General features: G+C 62.0%; 1 protein-coding gene across 5 annotated transcripts in view; it reads right to left on the reverse strand.

The window, feature by feature from the left end:
* The window catches only part of SEPTIN9 (septin 9), a 144,791-nt gene that overhangs the window by 39,258 nt on the left and 88,137 nt on the right, over positions 1-17,396 (reverse strand). The window contains exon 1 of one of the 5 annotated variants that reach the window (XM_072746526.1): positions 15,965-16,298. The exons of the other annotated variants lie outside the window; for them this stretch is intronic. The gene's annotated coding sequence lies outside the window, so the exon portion shown is untranslated. Of the gene's footprint in view, positions 1-15,964; positions 16,299-17,396 lie in introns of those variants that run through there. 5 annotated transcript variants of the gene reach the window in all.

A 17,396-nucleotide genomic window follows, 5' to 3' on the forward strand; every position in this document is an offset into this window, starting at 1 on the left:
GCACGGACCAGAACTACAGACACGACAGTAGATGACCTCGATTCCAAACATAAAAAACTGCAAAAAGGGTGCTTATACCTTATATGCCCCAGTTATGCAAGGTGCAAAACAACGCTATGTCTGAGAAACACAGCTACACAGCAGAAGTTCTAAGGCATACGTGGGAAGGAGGAACCTGAGTGCAGGATGCGGGCACATCTGGAGGGAGGAAGGAAACGGGCCTGGTTATTGCCTGCCGCTCAGGCTGGACAGGGGCACGCAGGTGTCCGCTGCCTGGGATGGTGCACGTTGGTTAAAAACTAAAGAAATCTCTGGAGGCCCCAGGAATAACAAGGCTGTGACTTAACTGCTAAAGGCATAGCCTCCCTGAGCCACAGCTTACTCCCCTGTAAACCGAGGGCCGCGAACCCACCTGCTACTTGGCTGCTTGCAAGGAGGCTGCTCAAACTTCCTGCCCTCCCTTATGGGGTTCTGGGTAGGATGATAACGAGCTAACAGCCTCGAAGGGCTTTGAAAACCACACCAAGCTTCTAACCCAGAGCGGGGAGCCCGCGACTCCAGGCCTGTTTTCATGACCTGGCATAAAACACCCCAGCCAAAGGAACCTTGTTTTTTCCTCCAGGGCAGAGGCCTTGGTCTCTGCCGGCTGCTCAGGATATCTGACAGGACAGTTTTCTTTTTAAAGATTTTATTTATTTATTCATGAGAGACACACAGAGAGAGAGGCAGAGACACAGGCAGAGGGAGAAGCAGGATCCCTGCAGGGAGCCCGATGCAGGATTCGATCCCAGAACCCCGGGATCATGACCTAAGCTGAAGGCAGATGCTCAACCGCTGAGCCACCCAGAGACCCCTGACATGAGGTTTCTGTCAGCCCAGACCAGCTCTTAGTGAGGGGCTCTTGACCCCCACCCCCACCCCCATCCCTTTAGCATAGGACACAGACTGGTGCAGGTGCAACCACTGCTCACGTCAAGGAAGAAGCCCAAGCCAGCCCCGCTCTTTCCTCTCTGCCCCCAGAACCAGGAGCTCCGGAAATTCGGAGGCTGTGAAGCTGCTGGCACATCATCTCCGGCTGTTTATTCACAGAGGGGTCGCTGACCCTCCCGGGTTCCCGCCACAAGCCGGAGCACCACTAGTGCCAGACCCTCTCTGCCTGGGGGTAGAGGGAGCCAGCGATCCCACTGAGGAGCCTGTGGGCTCAACAGCCACCCCACTTTGCTTTCCATCCTCCACCACCCACAGCTCAGGGACTTTGGGCAAATTTCTAAACCTTTCGGAAGCAGCTTTCCTACCCACCAAGAGGGGAAAGGGGTCCTTCCTCCTGCCGGAACTGGGGAAGAAGGAAAGAGGCGCTACGTGCACAGACCGGGGTGGGGCCTGCACTCAAGCAGGGGCTCCAGAACGATGCCCACCCATCTTCCACCGACACTGACGTGGGCGCGGGGCCAGGAACAGTCAGGAGGAAGCAGAGGAAGCAAGCATCTGCCAGCCTCTAGACTCACGATGCTTGGAGCTGGAAGTGAAAGCAGGAAGGAGCAGAAACTGTTGGACAGGGAAGTGTGATCACTGTGAGCATCTGTGCTTTGAAACCCTAACAGTGCACCTGCAGGGCCTTCTGGGGAATGTCTCTCTTAAACATGTATTTAAAAAAGGAAAGTGAAGGGGGACGCCTGGTTGACTTAGTGACTGAGCATCTGCCTTTGGCTCAGGGTGTGATCCCGGGGTCCTGGGATCCAGTCCCGCATTGAGGCTTCTTCCTCTGCCCGTGTCTCTGCCTCTCTCTGTGTGTGTCCCATGAAAAAATAAATAAAATCTCTTAAAAAAATAAATAATAAAATAAAAAAGGAATAAATATGCAATACTCAATGAAAGAAGTCAAGATAAAATAAATAAATAAAATATATAAAAGCATCCTGTATAAGGACAATTAGGGAAGTTCAAAAGCGGGCAAAATTCTGTGTGGGGACGGCGCACTTCTGTCTCCCGACTACGGCAGTGGGCACATGAGTCCGTGTCCAGAACAAAAGCTCACAGAACCACACACGCAAGCAACTGAGAGCCCAGGAAAGCGGGTGAAAGCCGAACGAGGTCCCCAGCTGAGTTCATACTGCGGCACCGTCGTTTCCTGGCTTTGCTAACGAACTGAGTCCTGTAACACGTCAGTGGGGAGGCTGCTGGGGGAAAGGCCACAGGAACTCTCTACCGGGACTTGTGCAATGTCTTGGGAGTCTAAGACTTTTTCAAAATAAGGCTTTTAAAAACATATCAAAAATGGGAAAGGCCGGGAGTATCGATCACAAGGCACAAGTTAGAAACGGGGACTGGACGCCTTTCTCCCTTCGTCTCTTTGTGCAGAGTGTCTGGACGGTGTCCCGAGCGCAGGCTCTGTTCCAGGTGCGGTTGGGGACCCTGCAGGCTCAGGTCTCGGGGTCAGGGAGAAAGACGCAGAGATAAAACGCAGCGGTAGGCAGAAGCCAGGTGGAGGCACCTGAGACGGGTCCGCCGAGGCTCTTCTCAAAGAATCCTCACAGAGGCCCGACACCCCGAGAAAGCAGGTGTTCCAGGCAGGGGCACCTGCACACAAGCCCTGGGGAAGCAGCTCTGATGTCAGGAGAGGCCGAGGGGCCAAAAGCAAGGTGGCCGGAGGCCCCCACTTGTCCTAACGTGTCATTCCCAGCTGTTTTTTCCAGACCCCAGGATAGGGCCATCATGGCAATTTGCTCACCGGGTCCCCAACTCAGCTCAGGAAGTAACGGTTTCATGGCCACATGGAAGAGCCTAATTTCTCGCAAGCTGCTGGCCACAGGGTGCCGATGGGGAAAGACAGAGGTTGCAAACCCACTCGCCAAGGTCTCCGGGAGCCCCTTGGGCAGCCTGGAGGCACCTGCAGGACGTGAGGGCAGCAGCAGTCTGCAGAGGGGGCCCCCACGCCCGTGCAGGGCACCTGACCCTTCCCCACCCTCAGCCAGGCCCCAGCCCTCAGGTCAGGGCAGCCTCTGGTGCGGAGGCAAGCAGTCCATGCAGGCCTCAGGTCACCTGCTCCCCCAGCTCCCCTGGCCCATCCAGTTTGCTCCGTGAGGTCCGCTAACCGTCCACCACTGGGGAAAGTGCTTGAAGAGACGAGCTGAAAATCTGGCCTGAACTTCCTGCGTGCCCTTGAACCTGGCACGGAAGCTCCCTGGGCCTGCCTCCCTTTCCTCACTTGCAAATCATACAGATGAACCCTAGAGTCTCTTGCAGCTACAGAATTCTCAGGAGAAAAAAAAAAGGATCCCTGGGTGGCTCAGGGGTTGAGCGCCTGCCTTGGGCCCAGGGCGTGATCCCAGAGTCCCAGGATCGAGTCCCGCATCAGGCTCCCTGCATGGAGCCTGCTCCTCCCTCTGCCTGTGTCTCCGCCTCTCTCTCGCTCTGGCCTGAATAAATAAATAAAATCTTAAAAAAGAAGAAAAAGAAAAAAAAAAGCCACAAAAATGAGGCGGGTGTGGGGGTTCACACCCTAGCCTTCGCTTGTGAAAAAGGGAATCGTTTTCTCGACTGGTTTCTTGCCTGCCCTGCCTGGGGGAGCCTTCCTGCGGACTCTGGATCTGGGAGAGGCTGTGGAAGCTCCGCGTCACCCAAGGAGGGCCTGAGGCACACGGAGAATTCCCCGGAATTTTTCCAGAAGATCGCCGCTTCCGGACTGTATCAGCTTCCTGTTGCTGCTGTAACAAACTGCCACAACCTGAACGACGCACAGCACAAACCTGTCACCTTACGGTTCTGGAGGTCAGAATCCCACATGCGCCTCTCCGGGCCTCTCCCTTCCTCCTCCTTAAACTGAGGGAGTGGGGCCACGGGATTCCACGAATCGCACCCACACGGGACGGCTCTGGAACCCTCTCGAAGGCCGGACGGGCAGCTCACCCCTGCAGGGGCGTCAGCAGATCTCAGCTGCTTCCAGGACCAGGGCGGCTGCCGGGAAGCGGCTTTTGCCCACGCCCGCCCCGGGCCTCCGTGAGAGAGGCCAGGGCAGCAAAACAGGAGGCCGTAGGTGGCAGGGGCCAAAGAGGCCAGGCCATTCTCTCCAGCAGAGGCCGGGGCAGCGGAGGAAAGCCGGGCACGTGACTCCAGCCTGCAGTTCTCAGGGGAAGGGCGAGCCCGGGCCCAGGGAAGCAGGGCCCCCCCCAGCCCCCCCCCACCCCCCCCACCCCCCCCCCACCCCCGCCGCCAGCCCAGCTCAGCTGTGGGGGGATGGGCAGGGGCCCTTGCCTGACAGCCCCCCCATGGCTCCAGCCCAGCCTCCCCGCCCCCGTCCCATCTCGGGGGAGAAAGTGAGGCTCCTTGCATTGCCAAATTCCAGTAATGAATCCCACATTCATTCCATCCTCTTTGCTTATTGGAAGCTCTCTCTCCACCTTCTGGGCTCGCTCTGAACAGCTGGCCTGCAGAAGTCGCTGGAATTCAATATGCAGGGTGGCTTCGTGGTGCCTGCACAGAGAAGCCCAGCTCACTGCATCCCCCACCCACCCCTTCCTCTGCGGAGGCCACGTTCCTGCCCTTTCCCTGGGAAAAGAAGGAGCAGCCAGGATCCCTCGTTAACTCTTTCAGGCCCGCCAGCTTCCTGCGGGCAGGCCTCCCTGCCCGGTCTGCCTCGTGGCCGGTGGGGCATGCGCCTTGGCTCCCTCCCACCACGTCGGGGACCGGGCAGGGACCGCGGAGGGCAGCAGCGACCGGCCGGCCATATAGGAGCCCACGGTCACGGCTGAGAGACGAGAACACGGCCTGGGTCCGTCCGGCGGCCAGGCTCCTGGGCTCTCGGCCCTGCCGGAGGGCAGGTGTGCAGATTCCGCAGGAAGTTGGGGGCGGGGGCGGGCTAAGAGGTTCGGGCCTCGCCCGCCACGCAGGGGCAGGGCTCCGACCCCAAGGTGTTCAGACACCCACGGCGCCGCTCCCGCAAACTCCCGCTGCGCGTCACACACCAACACGCCTGTACGGAAGGCAACCCACCGCCCCACTGCCGGCCAGGTGAGCGGTGACAGGGATGCGAGGCCCAAAGCCACCCCCACTGCCCTAACGAAGCCAATGACGAACAACCGTGGTCATGAGCGCAAAGGGTGTCTGTGTCCCTCAGAAGCCCCATCCTGTACGGACATCCTTCTGGAATGACGTGTGCAAACTGGGCTGCAGTGACCGGGGGCACCTCCAGCCCCACCCCAGGGACGGGCACCAAGGGAAGGCCACAGAACAGGGCCTGAGATACAGGATTCCAGCTCTGCCACGAAGCTGTGTGACCCTGGCCAGGCCACTGCCCCTCTCGTGGCCTCAGGGTCTCCACTACAACCAGAGAGCGGAGTCGGTCGGTGGTTAGGGACAGGGGCTCTGGGGTCAGGCTTCCTGAACCCAAACCTTGTCTCTGTCACATGCACCAGCTGTGTGGCCTCGGGCAGGTTACGTAACCTCTCTCCGTGCCTTGAGTTCCTCACCTGTGAAATGGGAATTAACAGAACTGACTTCACGCTGTGGTTCACCACACTACAGGAGATACACCACGTAAACCCCCCCAAGGCCACACAGAGCCCACGGGAAGCCCTAGTTACCATGAACGGATGGCAACGCCACTGTCACGATCTCGGGGGGCTCAGTCCGGCCTTGGCAGCTCGGGGCCCCAGGCGACAGAAGGTGCTACCCCTCCAGTGACAGGAGCTGAGATGCCGGAGCCCAGGGCCTGAGCAGGTCTGGCCACCCCACGGTGGGGCCCGCGTTCCGGGAAACCTTCCCTAGAGAGGCCAGAGAGGAGCTGCCCGGAGAGGCGGAAGGGGCCCTGCCTGTCCCAGCGAGGGCTGGGGATGTGGCCTGTGAACCCCAAGCACAAAACTGAGAAGCTCAGACGCACAGAACGGCTTTGACGAGGCTGCTCCACGGCACCTCCACCTCCACCTCCACCTCCACGCACCGGCAACAACGTCTGGTTTTTGAAGGCCAGGGGACGAGGGGACCCCCCCAGGGGGCGGGGAGGCCCCACACAAGCTCTGCTCTCGGCCACTGAGCAGCGAGCAGGCAGGAGGACTTAATCACTACCATACGCCGCGCCGAGCCGAGCCGAGCCACAGGGAGGGGGCAGGAGAGGAAACCAACGCGGAACATGCTGGGCGGGTGGGGGGACCAGGAAGGAGCAGGGTGCGCTCCCAGCCAAACCTGCAGAGGTGCGGCCAGGCCTCCCCCCACCCCCCCAGTGTGTGTGTCCACAGCCTGTCCCAGGGACACCTGGATCCGGCCCCAAGGTCAGGCTCCAGCTGAGCCCACCCTCTCCAGCCCCCAGAAAGCCAGCCCGGTCTGCCTCGGGCCGCAGCTGCTGTTTTTCCAGCAAGGACAGGGCTGGGGCTGGAGTGGGGGGGCCACCGCAGTGTCCGCACCCCCCGCCCCCGGGGTTGGCAGAACCAGGTCCCGCCTCAATGGCTCACCCCGACAGCCTCTTCCCTGCCCCCTCTGCTGAAGGAGGGTCTCCCATCCAACCCCACCTTTCCCAGCCCACCCTCATCTGGGTCAGGGGCTCACCCTCCTCTCTGCTCAGCCCCGAAACCTCGTGCTACAGGGCAGGAGCCGCCAGGACTCAGCCATGGGGCCGAGGGGCAGAGCTGTGGGATGAAGGGGACAAGTGGGAACACGCAGAGGGGCTCGAGTACCGGTCCCCAGCTTGGAGCAGGGCTCACAGGACAGGGCTCCCCCTCCTCCGAATGCCGCAGCATCTGCAGCCACGGGGACCCGCAGAGAGCAAAGCCACACCCGAGGGCGGCTGAGCGGAGCATCCCGCGGAGCATCCCTGAGCCGCCCGGGTCTCCAGACTCCCCGCTCTGTGCGAAGCATGCTCTCGGGCCACTGAGAGCTGGGGTTGCTGTTGCACGGCCCCTGCTAGTGGGGGGCAGCCCACGAGGCAGGGCAGGGAGGCCCCTCCACACCAGAGCAGGGACCATCCAAACCTTGGGGAATCAGATCCCCACAAAGGGCCACCTCTCCCCGCCACCGCCTCTCAGAGCCGGGACACAAGCTTCCGGGAGAGGGGGGACCCAGAGCGGGCCACCTCCCCCCTGAGAACAGGCAGCGGCTCCCAGGCAGGCCCTCCTCGATGGCTCCCATTCCATCTACTGTCGTCAGTGTCCCGATTTCCAAGAATATTCTCAGAACGGCAACAAGACGAGCTGAGTAAGAGCTTACGGATTGCAGGCACCGTTCCCAGGGCTTCACACGCATCCCCCTCAGGTCCTCACGGCGCCCCGACCGGAGCCTGCCCGTGGCTCTCCTCCCCCCTCCGGCAGATGAGGACACGGGGCACAGAAGGGCTCGGCAACCTGCCCCGGGCCACACAGCGAGGGGGCGCAGGAGCCGGCCCCGTGTCCTGCTAGCCGTGTAGGGACCCGCGGAGGAGTAGGCGGCAGGGCGGGTCCCCGAGACCCTCACGTTCTCCTCGGAAACCCCAGCTTCTACCCCCCACGCCCCAGAAGGTGAAGGAACGGATGCATGAGAGCCGACAGCACACAGCGGCGGTGGGCAGCGGGGACGAGGACCGAACACAGCCAGACACCACCGACCGTGATGGCAGGGCTGCTCTGGGCCTCCGCTCGGATGGACGCATCCGCTCCTCACTGAGGCCTCCCGAGGGTGTTTCTCTAAGCCCATTTCACAGAGGGGCACACCGAGTCCTGCAGCCAAGGTCGTGCTGCCAGGGAGGTCGCGAGGGCCAGCGCTGTGGCCGCAGCCTTGCCCACGCCACTCATAGACAACCCCATGGAACAAAGAGGAAGAAGCATCCATGGGGGAGGGGGGGCCAGGCCTGGTCCGCCGCCCCCAGCCAGGGGCCACCCTCTGCTGGAAGCTCCCAGCCCGCTTCCAAGTCCCACTGACCCCACGATGGTCCTCTGACTTGCTGTGCCCTCCCGGAGCCAGGGGGCCCGGCCTTTTACGAGGCCGGATGCGGGGCAGGATGAGGAAAATCCCTGGGGAGGCAACACCCTCGTATGTGACAAAAAGAAGCATCAGATCCAGATCCTGTTTGTCTTTTTTTTTTTTTTTAAAGCCCTTCGTGTTTAGCATACGCATGGAGAAACAGCTTGGAAAAAACGCCAACAGTGATTTCTGCAGGATGCAATTATCAGCGATCGTATTCTCTGCAGTTTTCTAATCTGGTTTTCTTTGCCATGAGTCGGCATAATTTTTAAATCACAAAAAATAAGGCTTGGTTTCAATCAGGAAGACAGATGCTTCTTAGCTTCTCAGCAGCCCCGTGAAGGCACGCGGGCATCACCAGCCAAGCAGAGAGAACGTTCCAGAGCTGTCAGCCAGGCCCTGGGCCGGGTCTTCCCGGGATGGCTGGGAGGGGCCGGGTCCCCTCGCCCCCGCGCGCAGAGCCGGGTCCAGGACCCACTGGTGGAAAGTGCGGTGGGCGCTGCACAGACCCTGCCATGAGGTCACTTCCTGCCGGGCTGCAGGGAGGATGTGGGTTCAACTGGAGTTTGTATCAACACAGCTCGGCTTCACCCCCGGCCTGGTGGGGACCCCCTGCCCCGGCCGGCATGACAACCCCAGGAAAGATGTGAGCAGGGAGGGAAGCCACTGCGGGCGTGACCCGGAGAGACTTTCCAGGGAGAGATTTAGAGAAACTGCTGCATCCGCTCGAGACCTCCGCTGCCCCCTACTGCCCGGCTGTGGCTCAGGGAGGAAGACGGGGTGGGGAGGGCGCCCAGGGAGGCTGGGGGCAGAGCCCGGCAGGGAGTGGGGCTGCGGGCACGGGGCCCCGGAGGGTAGCCTCTCCCCACGGGCAGCTCCCGTCTCCGCAAACATCACTGTCCTCATTCCTCTGCAACGAAACCAGGCCGCCCAGGGGGCTGGACACCCATTCCCAGGGGAGCAAGCAGCCCTGCCTGCACAGCACACCCCGCAGAGCCAGCAGCAGGTCCACTCCCCGCAGGAGGTGGCGGGCCCCCCCAACAGAACCCAGGAACACCTGCCAGCCAGCCTGTTCCTGGGACCAAGTGTGAGGGGATGGGGTGGAGGGTCCCGGCCCACAGGAGGAGAGCCCCCTCCACTGTGCGTGCCCCTCCTGCTCCAGGCCCCACCTCTGATGGGCTAGGACCCCGCAAGGCACAGCCGCAGTCTGAGGGGCGAGCCTGGGGAAGCAAGCAACGAGGCATGCTGGGAGGAGGGCACCACATTCACACGTGCCGTGGGCCCTGGCCAGGTGCCGGGGCATCTGGGGCTCACTTGGACCGCCCCCCAGGTGAGTGTTTGCTCCATAGCCAGGCCCACCCACGACTCAGGAGGCAAACCCCAACGCAGAGTGGGTGCCCGAAGCCTGCGTGGCCCTGAGCACGTCCCACCCCTCTCCGCACCCAGGTCCTACCAGGTACCAGCACAAAGTAGGTGCCTGAGTGAGTGACTCCCCGCATGCAAAGGCCCTGGGATCAGAGGTCCAGCTGAGTCCCCGGTACCTGCTGTGTGACTACAGACCAATGACTCGGCCTCTCTGTACCTCTTGGGTTGCTGAGAAGGCTACAGGACATGCACGGAGAGCTCCGAGTGCAGTGGCTGGCATGCAGAGGGGCTGGATATCCGGCAGCCAGCTGTGGGGTAGTGAGGACCGCGGTGACAATGAAGAGATCAAACCAAAATGGCAAATGAGCCCAGGGACGGGGTGCTGGTCAGACAAATTCACGCGGCTCAGGACTCACTCCAGTGACAACCGAGGCAGGGCCTGGGGACTGTCAAGGTGTCCTGTCCACCCAGCGCCCCTGGCCTCCCTGTGCTCTCACTGACTGGCCCATGGGGTATGATGGCCCCAGTGGGGCTCCCGCCTCCACTCAGCCTTCCTGGGACACCTACATGCTTGCGGGGCTTAGGGCTGCCTATCCTGACCCAGTTCCAGCCGTCCGGCCAGACAGGCCCCCCCAATGCTGAGCTGCACCCACAGGTGCCATTTGCACCTAGGGCCTCCGCTCAGGCCGGGAGCTTGGCCTCCCCGGGGACCCCAGCACACGGCGATCTCCGACTCCCCCTCGGCCCCACCAGTGGCACGGTCTTCGCTGCTCGTGGCTGTCCGCTGAGGCCTGACAACGCCCTTCTGCCTTCTACCCTCATCTCTGCGCCAGACAAACCCGTCACTCTGCAGGGCTCAGCACACATCAATCACTTCCTCCAGGAAGTCTTCCACAACTGCTCCAGCTGGATGGACGCTCCTCTCCTAGGCCGCCCTCTATGGCTCAGTGCTCAACAGGCATTAACTGAGCCCGGGTGACATGCTGTTCTGGGACACAAGCCGTTTCTCTTGCCGTCGTGGAGCTTGCACTCCACGTGAACAATAGGTGTAGGATGCACGTGTCACCTATTCACGCTCCGCTCGCAGAAAGCCACCCACTGAGAGTGCCCATGAGAGAGCCGCATTAGCTGGGGTGACAGGGGAGGTACCTCTCTGATGAGGGTGGCACTTAGGGGCCCAAATGAGGCAGCCAGGAGAAGAATCAGGAAAAGATGGCTCAGGAAGGAACAGGCAAGGTGAAGGCTCTCAGTGGGGACAACCCTTTGTGTCCTGGGGCAGCCAGGGGGCCGGACGCCAATGATGGGGGTTGGGGGTGAGTGTCCCCAGGACAAGAGGTGCCCACGGAGAGGTTTGAGATGCAAAGCGACCTGAACCGTTCAGAAAAATCACTCAGGACCGCCAGCATCGCGGTGTCAAGCTTCACGCCCGTTACACGTAGGAAGGCGTAGGAGCCTCGTAGGCCGCGTTGGGGGTGGACGGACTGCGGGGCCGGCGTGGGGCGGACAGGCACTCCCAGCCGGGGCCCTGCCCGGGATCTGTCTCGGAGACGGCTGTGTGCGGCAGATGATGCCCGAATTCTCAGGCCCAGGCACATCTCAGTGGGCGAGCAGGGCGCTGTTTCCTGCCCGGGAGGCCTGGGGCAGGGGCTCAGGAGGAGACGGCGGATTGTGCTGGAAGCGCTGGGCTGGGAGCTGTGCCCTCCCACCCCCAAGCCGCTGCGCATCCGAATTCACTGTTCTGTGTCACCGGTGTGAACACAGACCTTCACTTCTCCCGGAGGCCGACACCCGGGCCACGGCACATCCCCGGCACGTCACACCTCCTCCGACGGCAGACCGGGGCCCTCGTGCGGGGAGGCCCGGATCCGTCCAGGGTCACGTGGCCAGTGGCCAGCAGAGCTGGGCTAACCCCGCAACTTCTAGCTCCGAGCCTCGCAGACCGCAAGCGCTCGGACGGACGCCTACCGGATGGGTGCGGGTCGGCGGGCGGCCGGATGGACAGGTGGACGGGTGGGTAACTAAGAGGGCCTGTGCAGAGCTGGGTGACACTGAGTGACCCCAGCTGGGAGTCCAGCCCGCCCCCGTGCAGAGTGGGCACTCGGCCAAAGTGAGCTCTCGCTCTGTTCCCGGAGATGCGGCCCCCTCCCTGCAGGCTGTTCCTGGCACCCTGCCCTCCCCGCGGAGCAGCGCTGACCCCGCGCACCACGTGACCCAGCCCGAGAAGCCGGTCCCAGATGTGGGAGGTCGTGCAGGCCGGGGGCCGAGTGTGCAGGAGAACCAGCTGCACAGGAAGCTCCTCCGGAAGCCTCCAGGCTTCGCAGGCCGGACTCCCAGGGCCTGCTGCTGTGGGGCCCGCTCCCGCCTGGCGTGGGCAGCCCCGACCTGGACCGGGGGGCTCCAGAGGGCTGGGAGGGGGAGATGTGGCCTTGTCCCCAGGGTAGCTGCCCACCGGGAGTGAGACTCTGGCTGCGGCCCCTTCCTGTCCCAGCCCTAGTTGAGCCGTGGGGTCACTGCCCCGGGGCTGCCCATACATGGAAGGGACCTCGGCACAGCTGGGACCCAACCAGAAGCTGTCTGAGTGGCAGAGACACCGGGCACCTCGTTACAAACCCGCTGCGGCTCTGGACTCAAACAACCCCCATTCAAATTCAAAGCCAGGACCTGGGAAGCCTGGGTGGCTTCGTGGTTGGGCGCATCTGCCTTGGGCCCAGGGCATGATCCTGGAGTCCCGGGATCCAGTCCCATATCCAGTTCCCTGCATGGGGCCTGCTTCTCCCTCTGCCTGTGTCTCTGCCTCTCTCTGTGTCTCTCTTTCTATGTCTCTCATGAATAAATAAAATCTTTACAACAAAACAAAATAAAACAAAAAAACCAAAAAACCAGGACCTGCCACTTCCAGCCTGAGTAAGTTTTTCACCCTCTCTGCGCTTGGCACCTTCTCTGCAACAGGTAACGCTAAGTGTTTGCTAAGATTGCTGTGCAGATACATCCCCGGAGCAGCTGAAACCCGGAGTCTAGCACTTGGAACGGTCACCATGATTAATGGGATCTTAATAAAGCCTAGGAGAATGACAGCCTCTCCGCTGTGTCCCTAAAATGGAAACAACTCTGCTTGCTGAGCAGCAGAGAGCCAGCCAAGGGCAGGCTCCCAGGTCTGGCTTCCAGCCACCGTCCCCCTGCAGAACATCCCCCGCTCCCACCCCTGCCCCCCCACCCCCGCCGGGTCTCAGGCAGGCCCCACCCTCCAGAGAATCTCAGGGCTGGCACCTGCTTCCAAAGCACATGTCGGGACTTTCCAGATCTTTCCTCCCCTCTCTCTGACCTTCCCCTACTCAGTTACCCCCCCCACACTTTCTTACTCACTCTCTCCTTTCAGTCCTGTTCAAAAACAAATGATCCAGGCCAAGTGTGTCAGCTGGCTCCCTGGAAAAGTTTCTCTGCAGCAGGAACATGTGGCTGCTCACTGCAGGGGGAGTGGCGCTGGGCAGGATTACTCACCGCAGAGCTCGATCTCTCGGGGCGCTGGGTCACTGGGCAATGACTCAGGCCAGCCTCGCCCTCCCCCCCCCAACTCCCCGATAGGGAGGTAGCCGGGGGCTGTATCTCTACAGTCTCCTGGGCAGAGACTTTGCCCATACACGGTCACAAGCACTGCATCAAGTCTGCCACTCACCAGGGTCCCCGTGGTGGGCTCCCGAGCACGGTGTGGATGACTCGCTCAGAGGAGCTACAGCTCCTCACATTTGCCCGCGGCCTGGGCCAGAGGCGGGTGCGATCTCAGAGCCCTCGGCTGTCACCCGGGGCCCTGGAGCCGAGTCCTGACCCAGACCCCAGAGGCACGGAGGAAGAACTGGACAGTGCAAGGGACACCTGGGTGGCTCAGCGGTTGAGCATCTGCCTTCAGCTCAGGGATCGAGTCCCGCATCCCGCATCCCCCGGTAGCAGGGAGCCTGCTTCTCTCTCTGCTTCAATCTGTGTCTCTCATGAATAAATAAATCTTAAAAAAAAAAAAAGCTGGACAGTGCGGGGAGTCGGTTCACAGTGGGGTTCAGTAAGCTCCCCTCACAGGGGCCCTGGTTCCAAAGGGCTGAGTGTGGGCCCAGAAAGCTGCATTTCAGATTCAGAACTATCTAGAGCCTGAAAGGGAATACTCAGGCCCAGGAGGTGAGGGGACAGCATTCGGACAACCATCAGCTTTCTGCCACCAAGACTCCTCATGCGCATCAGCTTCCCATGATCATGTGGGGCCAGCAGCCCGCTCCCCGGCACCAGCCCTCAGCACCCCCAGGGGAAGGAAGGGCCCTGAGGGGTGAGGACGGACGGTTTTCCATGGGTCCTTGGCACCCTCAGCCCCCTGCTCTCACCCTAGACTCCCTCTACCTCGCGTCCCCAAGTAGAACTCTGGGGGCCTGCTCCCGAGGCCCAGAGACGGGAATGGGCAACCCAAGGACGGAAGCCCCCTCCCCAACCCCATCCCCGGAGCCATGCTGACAGCCTGGCCTCCCAGGAAGCCATGTGGCCACACGAGGGTCCTGGCCACCCTGCCCAGTCCCGAGGAGCGGAGACGTGCATGAGGAGCTGGCCTCCCCACCTGACACTGTCTCTGATGTCCCGAGGGGCTGAGCCACGTGAGCAGGGAACACCTGTCAAGAGCTGGGCCCGGTGCCCGCATGCTGGAAGCACTCTGGGGGCTCAGCGGGGCCTCTGAAATAAGTATGGAAGCCACCGGTCCCCAAAGAGGGGGACCCATCACTCCCAACCTTCACCCTGGCGGCATGTGTGTGTGAGCCTGTGTGTGTGTGTGTGTGTGTGAGAGAGAGACAGAGAGAGAGAGAGAGAAGAAAGCTTCGCCCTCGCCCATCTCCGCACTTTGCGCAGCCCAATCAGGACGGCGGAGAACTACTCCAAGCTCCAGGAAAGTCGGTAACCCAGGCGAGCCTGTGGAAGCCATCTCTGCACAGGACGGCGTGCCCTGGACCTGCAGGGACCTGCTCCGAGGCCTGGGAGCAAAGCTGGCAGGCAGGAGGCTGGCGTGCCTGCCCACGGTTCCGTTCCGGGCCAGCCGGGGCCAGCCGGGCTTTTAATGCAGCCGCTCCCCAACCAAGAAGGCACACCCCCACCTGCGCCCTGCCCAAACCTCTCCCTGGGCTCTGCAGCAGCACTGGCTGGGCTTGGAAGGGGGGCGGGAGGATGGGCAGGGGCAGGGGCGCCGCGGGGCTGCGCAGGGGGCGGGGCAGGGCCGCACTGAGCTTGGGGGGCCCAGCCAGAGCGGTGGTGAGCAGCCACGCGGGGCTCCCTGCAGCTGTGATCCCAGGCAGAGAAACGGGACTCCCAATCTGTTCCCACTCAAGCCCCTGACAAGCAGTATCTTATTTCAAAACCCAGGGCAGCTAAGGGGCTGGAGGCAGAGGGGGAATACCAGAGTCTCTCCTTCCTAAATGGGGTTTTCTTTCATCATCTCCTGGCGCCTTGCGAAAGAAAGAAGCAAAAGGAGGGTCCGGCTTGGGCTCCCCTGCATCCTGGCCAAAGCTTAGGGCAGGGACCCAGCTTCACGCACCGGCCGGGGGCCCCAGGCAGCTCCACCCCCGCCGCCGCAGCCGTCCCCTGCCAGGCCAGCGGGGCAGCCAGGCCCCCCCAGGAATCAAGTCCAGACTGTCAGCAGCTGCTGGGCCTTCGGCACGCAGCTGGAGTCTCTCTCGGACTTGACTTCCTAACCTAGAAAATGGGATGCTGAGGGTGACTGTGGCCGGAAGCTAGCCTCAAGGTGCACGAATTGTTAGGTCCCTATGGATGCCTCCCCGCTGAGATAAGGGTTTCTGGAAAGGCTGTAACAGGGATCTAGACCTGGAAGGACCAGGAAAGTCTTCCAATCCCTGAATCCATCCAGTCCCATCCTGTCCCATCCGGAAAGGGAGGTGCTTGTGCCAAATGAAGTGCCTCCGGGGAGGGGAAGAGGGAAGGAAAATCCGGGGAGGAGGGGCAGGGATGTGCAGGAGGCGAGGGAAGGGGAGGACCCTTCCAGGACCCCACGTGTGACCATGTGACAGGAAGACTGCGCGGAGTGCCCCCAGCCCCCAAAGGCTCCTCTGGATACTGAGGCTGCACATTCCCAGACCTTCTGGGCCCAAACAGAATCACCCACACCGGAGCCAAGTGTCTCGCAGGCTCGCAGGCATTGGGGTTGGGGCAGACACCAAGGCCAGGGCGGCTGGGGGCCCCCACCACCCACAGAGAGCAGGGCCAATACCTGCCAAGAACAGGCACGCGTAATAAGCAAGGATCTGGGCAGAGGCAAACTTGCTGCTGAATTAATCCCAGGGAATTCGGCTTCTAACTCGCGGAGCTGGGCTGCCTCCCCAGAACAGAACGTGCACTTACAGAGCAGCCCTGGTAAACCACAGGCAGCGCTGGGGTCTGGGTTCGAGGTGTGGCCCTGTGCATGCACCAGCAACCAGACTGCTTAGTCCTCCCCGGGGACAAAGGAGTGGCCAAGGCCCCGTGGGTGGCCACAGGAAGAAGGGACGGCCAGGTGCCAGGCTAGTCCCTTTCCCCGGGGTGGGGGGCAGGGGGCAGATGGGGATCTGCCCTCCTCATCCACCCCAGCCTCCCTAGCCACACTCCACCCCAGCCCAGAAACCCACCGCACCTCATCCTGCCACACCCAGCCGGAACTCACCTGGTGCGGGTGTTGGGCCGGGGGCCTGAAGTCCAGGCCGTGGTGGAGGGTCGGTGGCTTTGGGGCCTTGTTTTAGGAAATGCCTCCACCCTCGGTAACCTGAGCCCCGTCACAGGGGCCTGCTGCCTCCCCGTGCCGCCCTTCCTATCAGGCACCAGATCCGCATTAGTCAGCAGGCAGGCGGGCAGACAGCCACAGACCTAAGGAAGGCCCAACGTTAGACCAGAATTAAGGTGGGGGTGGGGATCACCCTGAGGATGAAAACAGCCCCCTCTCCTCTCTCTTGGGCTGGGCTACCATGGTGCAGAGAAGCAGACGCTGTCCCCTGGGAGTTGGGGGGGGGGGCGGGATCACACCATGACTCAGGCATGCTCTGGGGTCACCAGCCACTAGCGGTACCGTGGGTGTCACCTCCCTCTGGCTCAGCTGATAACAGCTCCCCCATCCCCGTGCACAAGACGGAGCTGACACCCCAAATTCTCCTGGACCAGGAGGCTATGCCTGTAAGTATGACCCACCTTAAGGGGAGGAACAGAGAGAAAAACTGCTGCAGCCCAAGCCCTTCTGTTCAAACAGCAGCCTCCTCACGCCCCTCTGGGAGCCCCATGGGGTCTCCTGTTTCTGCCTGAGCAGAAGGGGGGCAGGGCCTGAAGCCCAGTGCAGACCCAGGACATGGTTCTGGAGACTGTGAATGAGGACAGCGGCTTCCAGGCTGGACCCCGGGGCCCAGGGAATAGGGGACCGAGGAGCTCAGAAGTAGGGACTGGACAGCCCGGCCTGCCCACCTCCTAGCAGTGGTCTCTAGGGGGAACTGTTAGCTCTTGGGGGGGTCGCCTCGGACCACACACGCCCCAGCAGCCGGACGGGTGGTCCAGCAGGCACACGGGGCCCAAGGGCCCACATGATGGCAGGACTGTGCTTCTGCTAAAGCCCGGCCGAGCCAGGGCTGCCTGGAAAGCGAATGTGCTGTTTTCCCAGCTCAAGATGCTCCCAAAGGAGGTGTTTCTGGCAGAGCAACTGGAGACTTCGCTGGGGCAGTGAGGCAAGCAGAGCCAAGGCCAGCGGGCAAAGGAAGCCAGGTCGGGAGGCCCTAGTGGGCAGCAGCCTCCCACCGTCAGCAGGAGAGGGGCTGGCCCCGGCTCTGCCCCTGCAGCAGAACTCCTAGAGGAGGCACGGCTACTCCATCAGCTCCGCTGGCTACCCCTGGGGCGGGCCACCCTCTCCAGAAACTCGGCCTGGCCCAGAAGCCGACCAAAAGGCCTCTGCTGCGTCCTGGGGGCAGCCCAACCTGTGAGTCGGGGGCTCCAACACTGTGATCTCGCCGGCGCAGCACACGTTATCTTCCTCCTTAACTTTCACAGCCAACGCTGGAAGCCCTGGGCAGCAGGTGCTCTCACTGGGAAGTCTGGGCTCCTGGGACCCAGGGATCGGA

Source organism: Vulpes vulpes, chromosome 2 (genome assembly GCF_048418805.1).
Source record: "Vulpes vulpes isolate BD-2025 chromosome 2, VulVul3, whole genome shotgun sequence".
In the NCBI taxonomy this organism is placed as follows: domain Eukaryota; kingdom Metazoa; phylum Chordata; class Mammalia; order Carnivora; family Canidae; genus Vulpes; species Vulpes vulpes.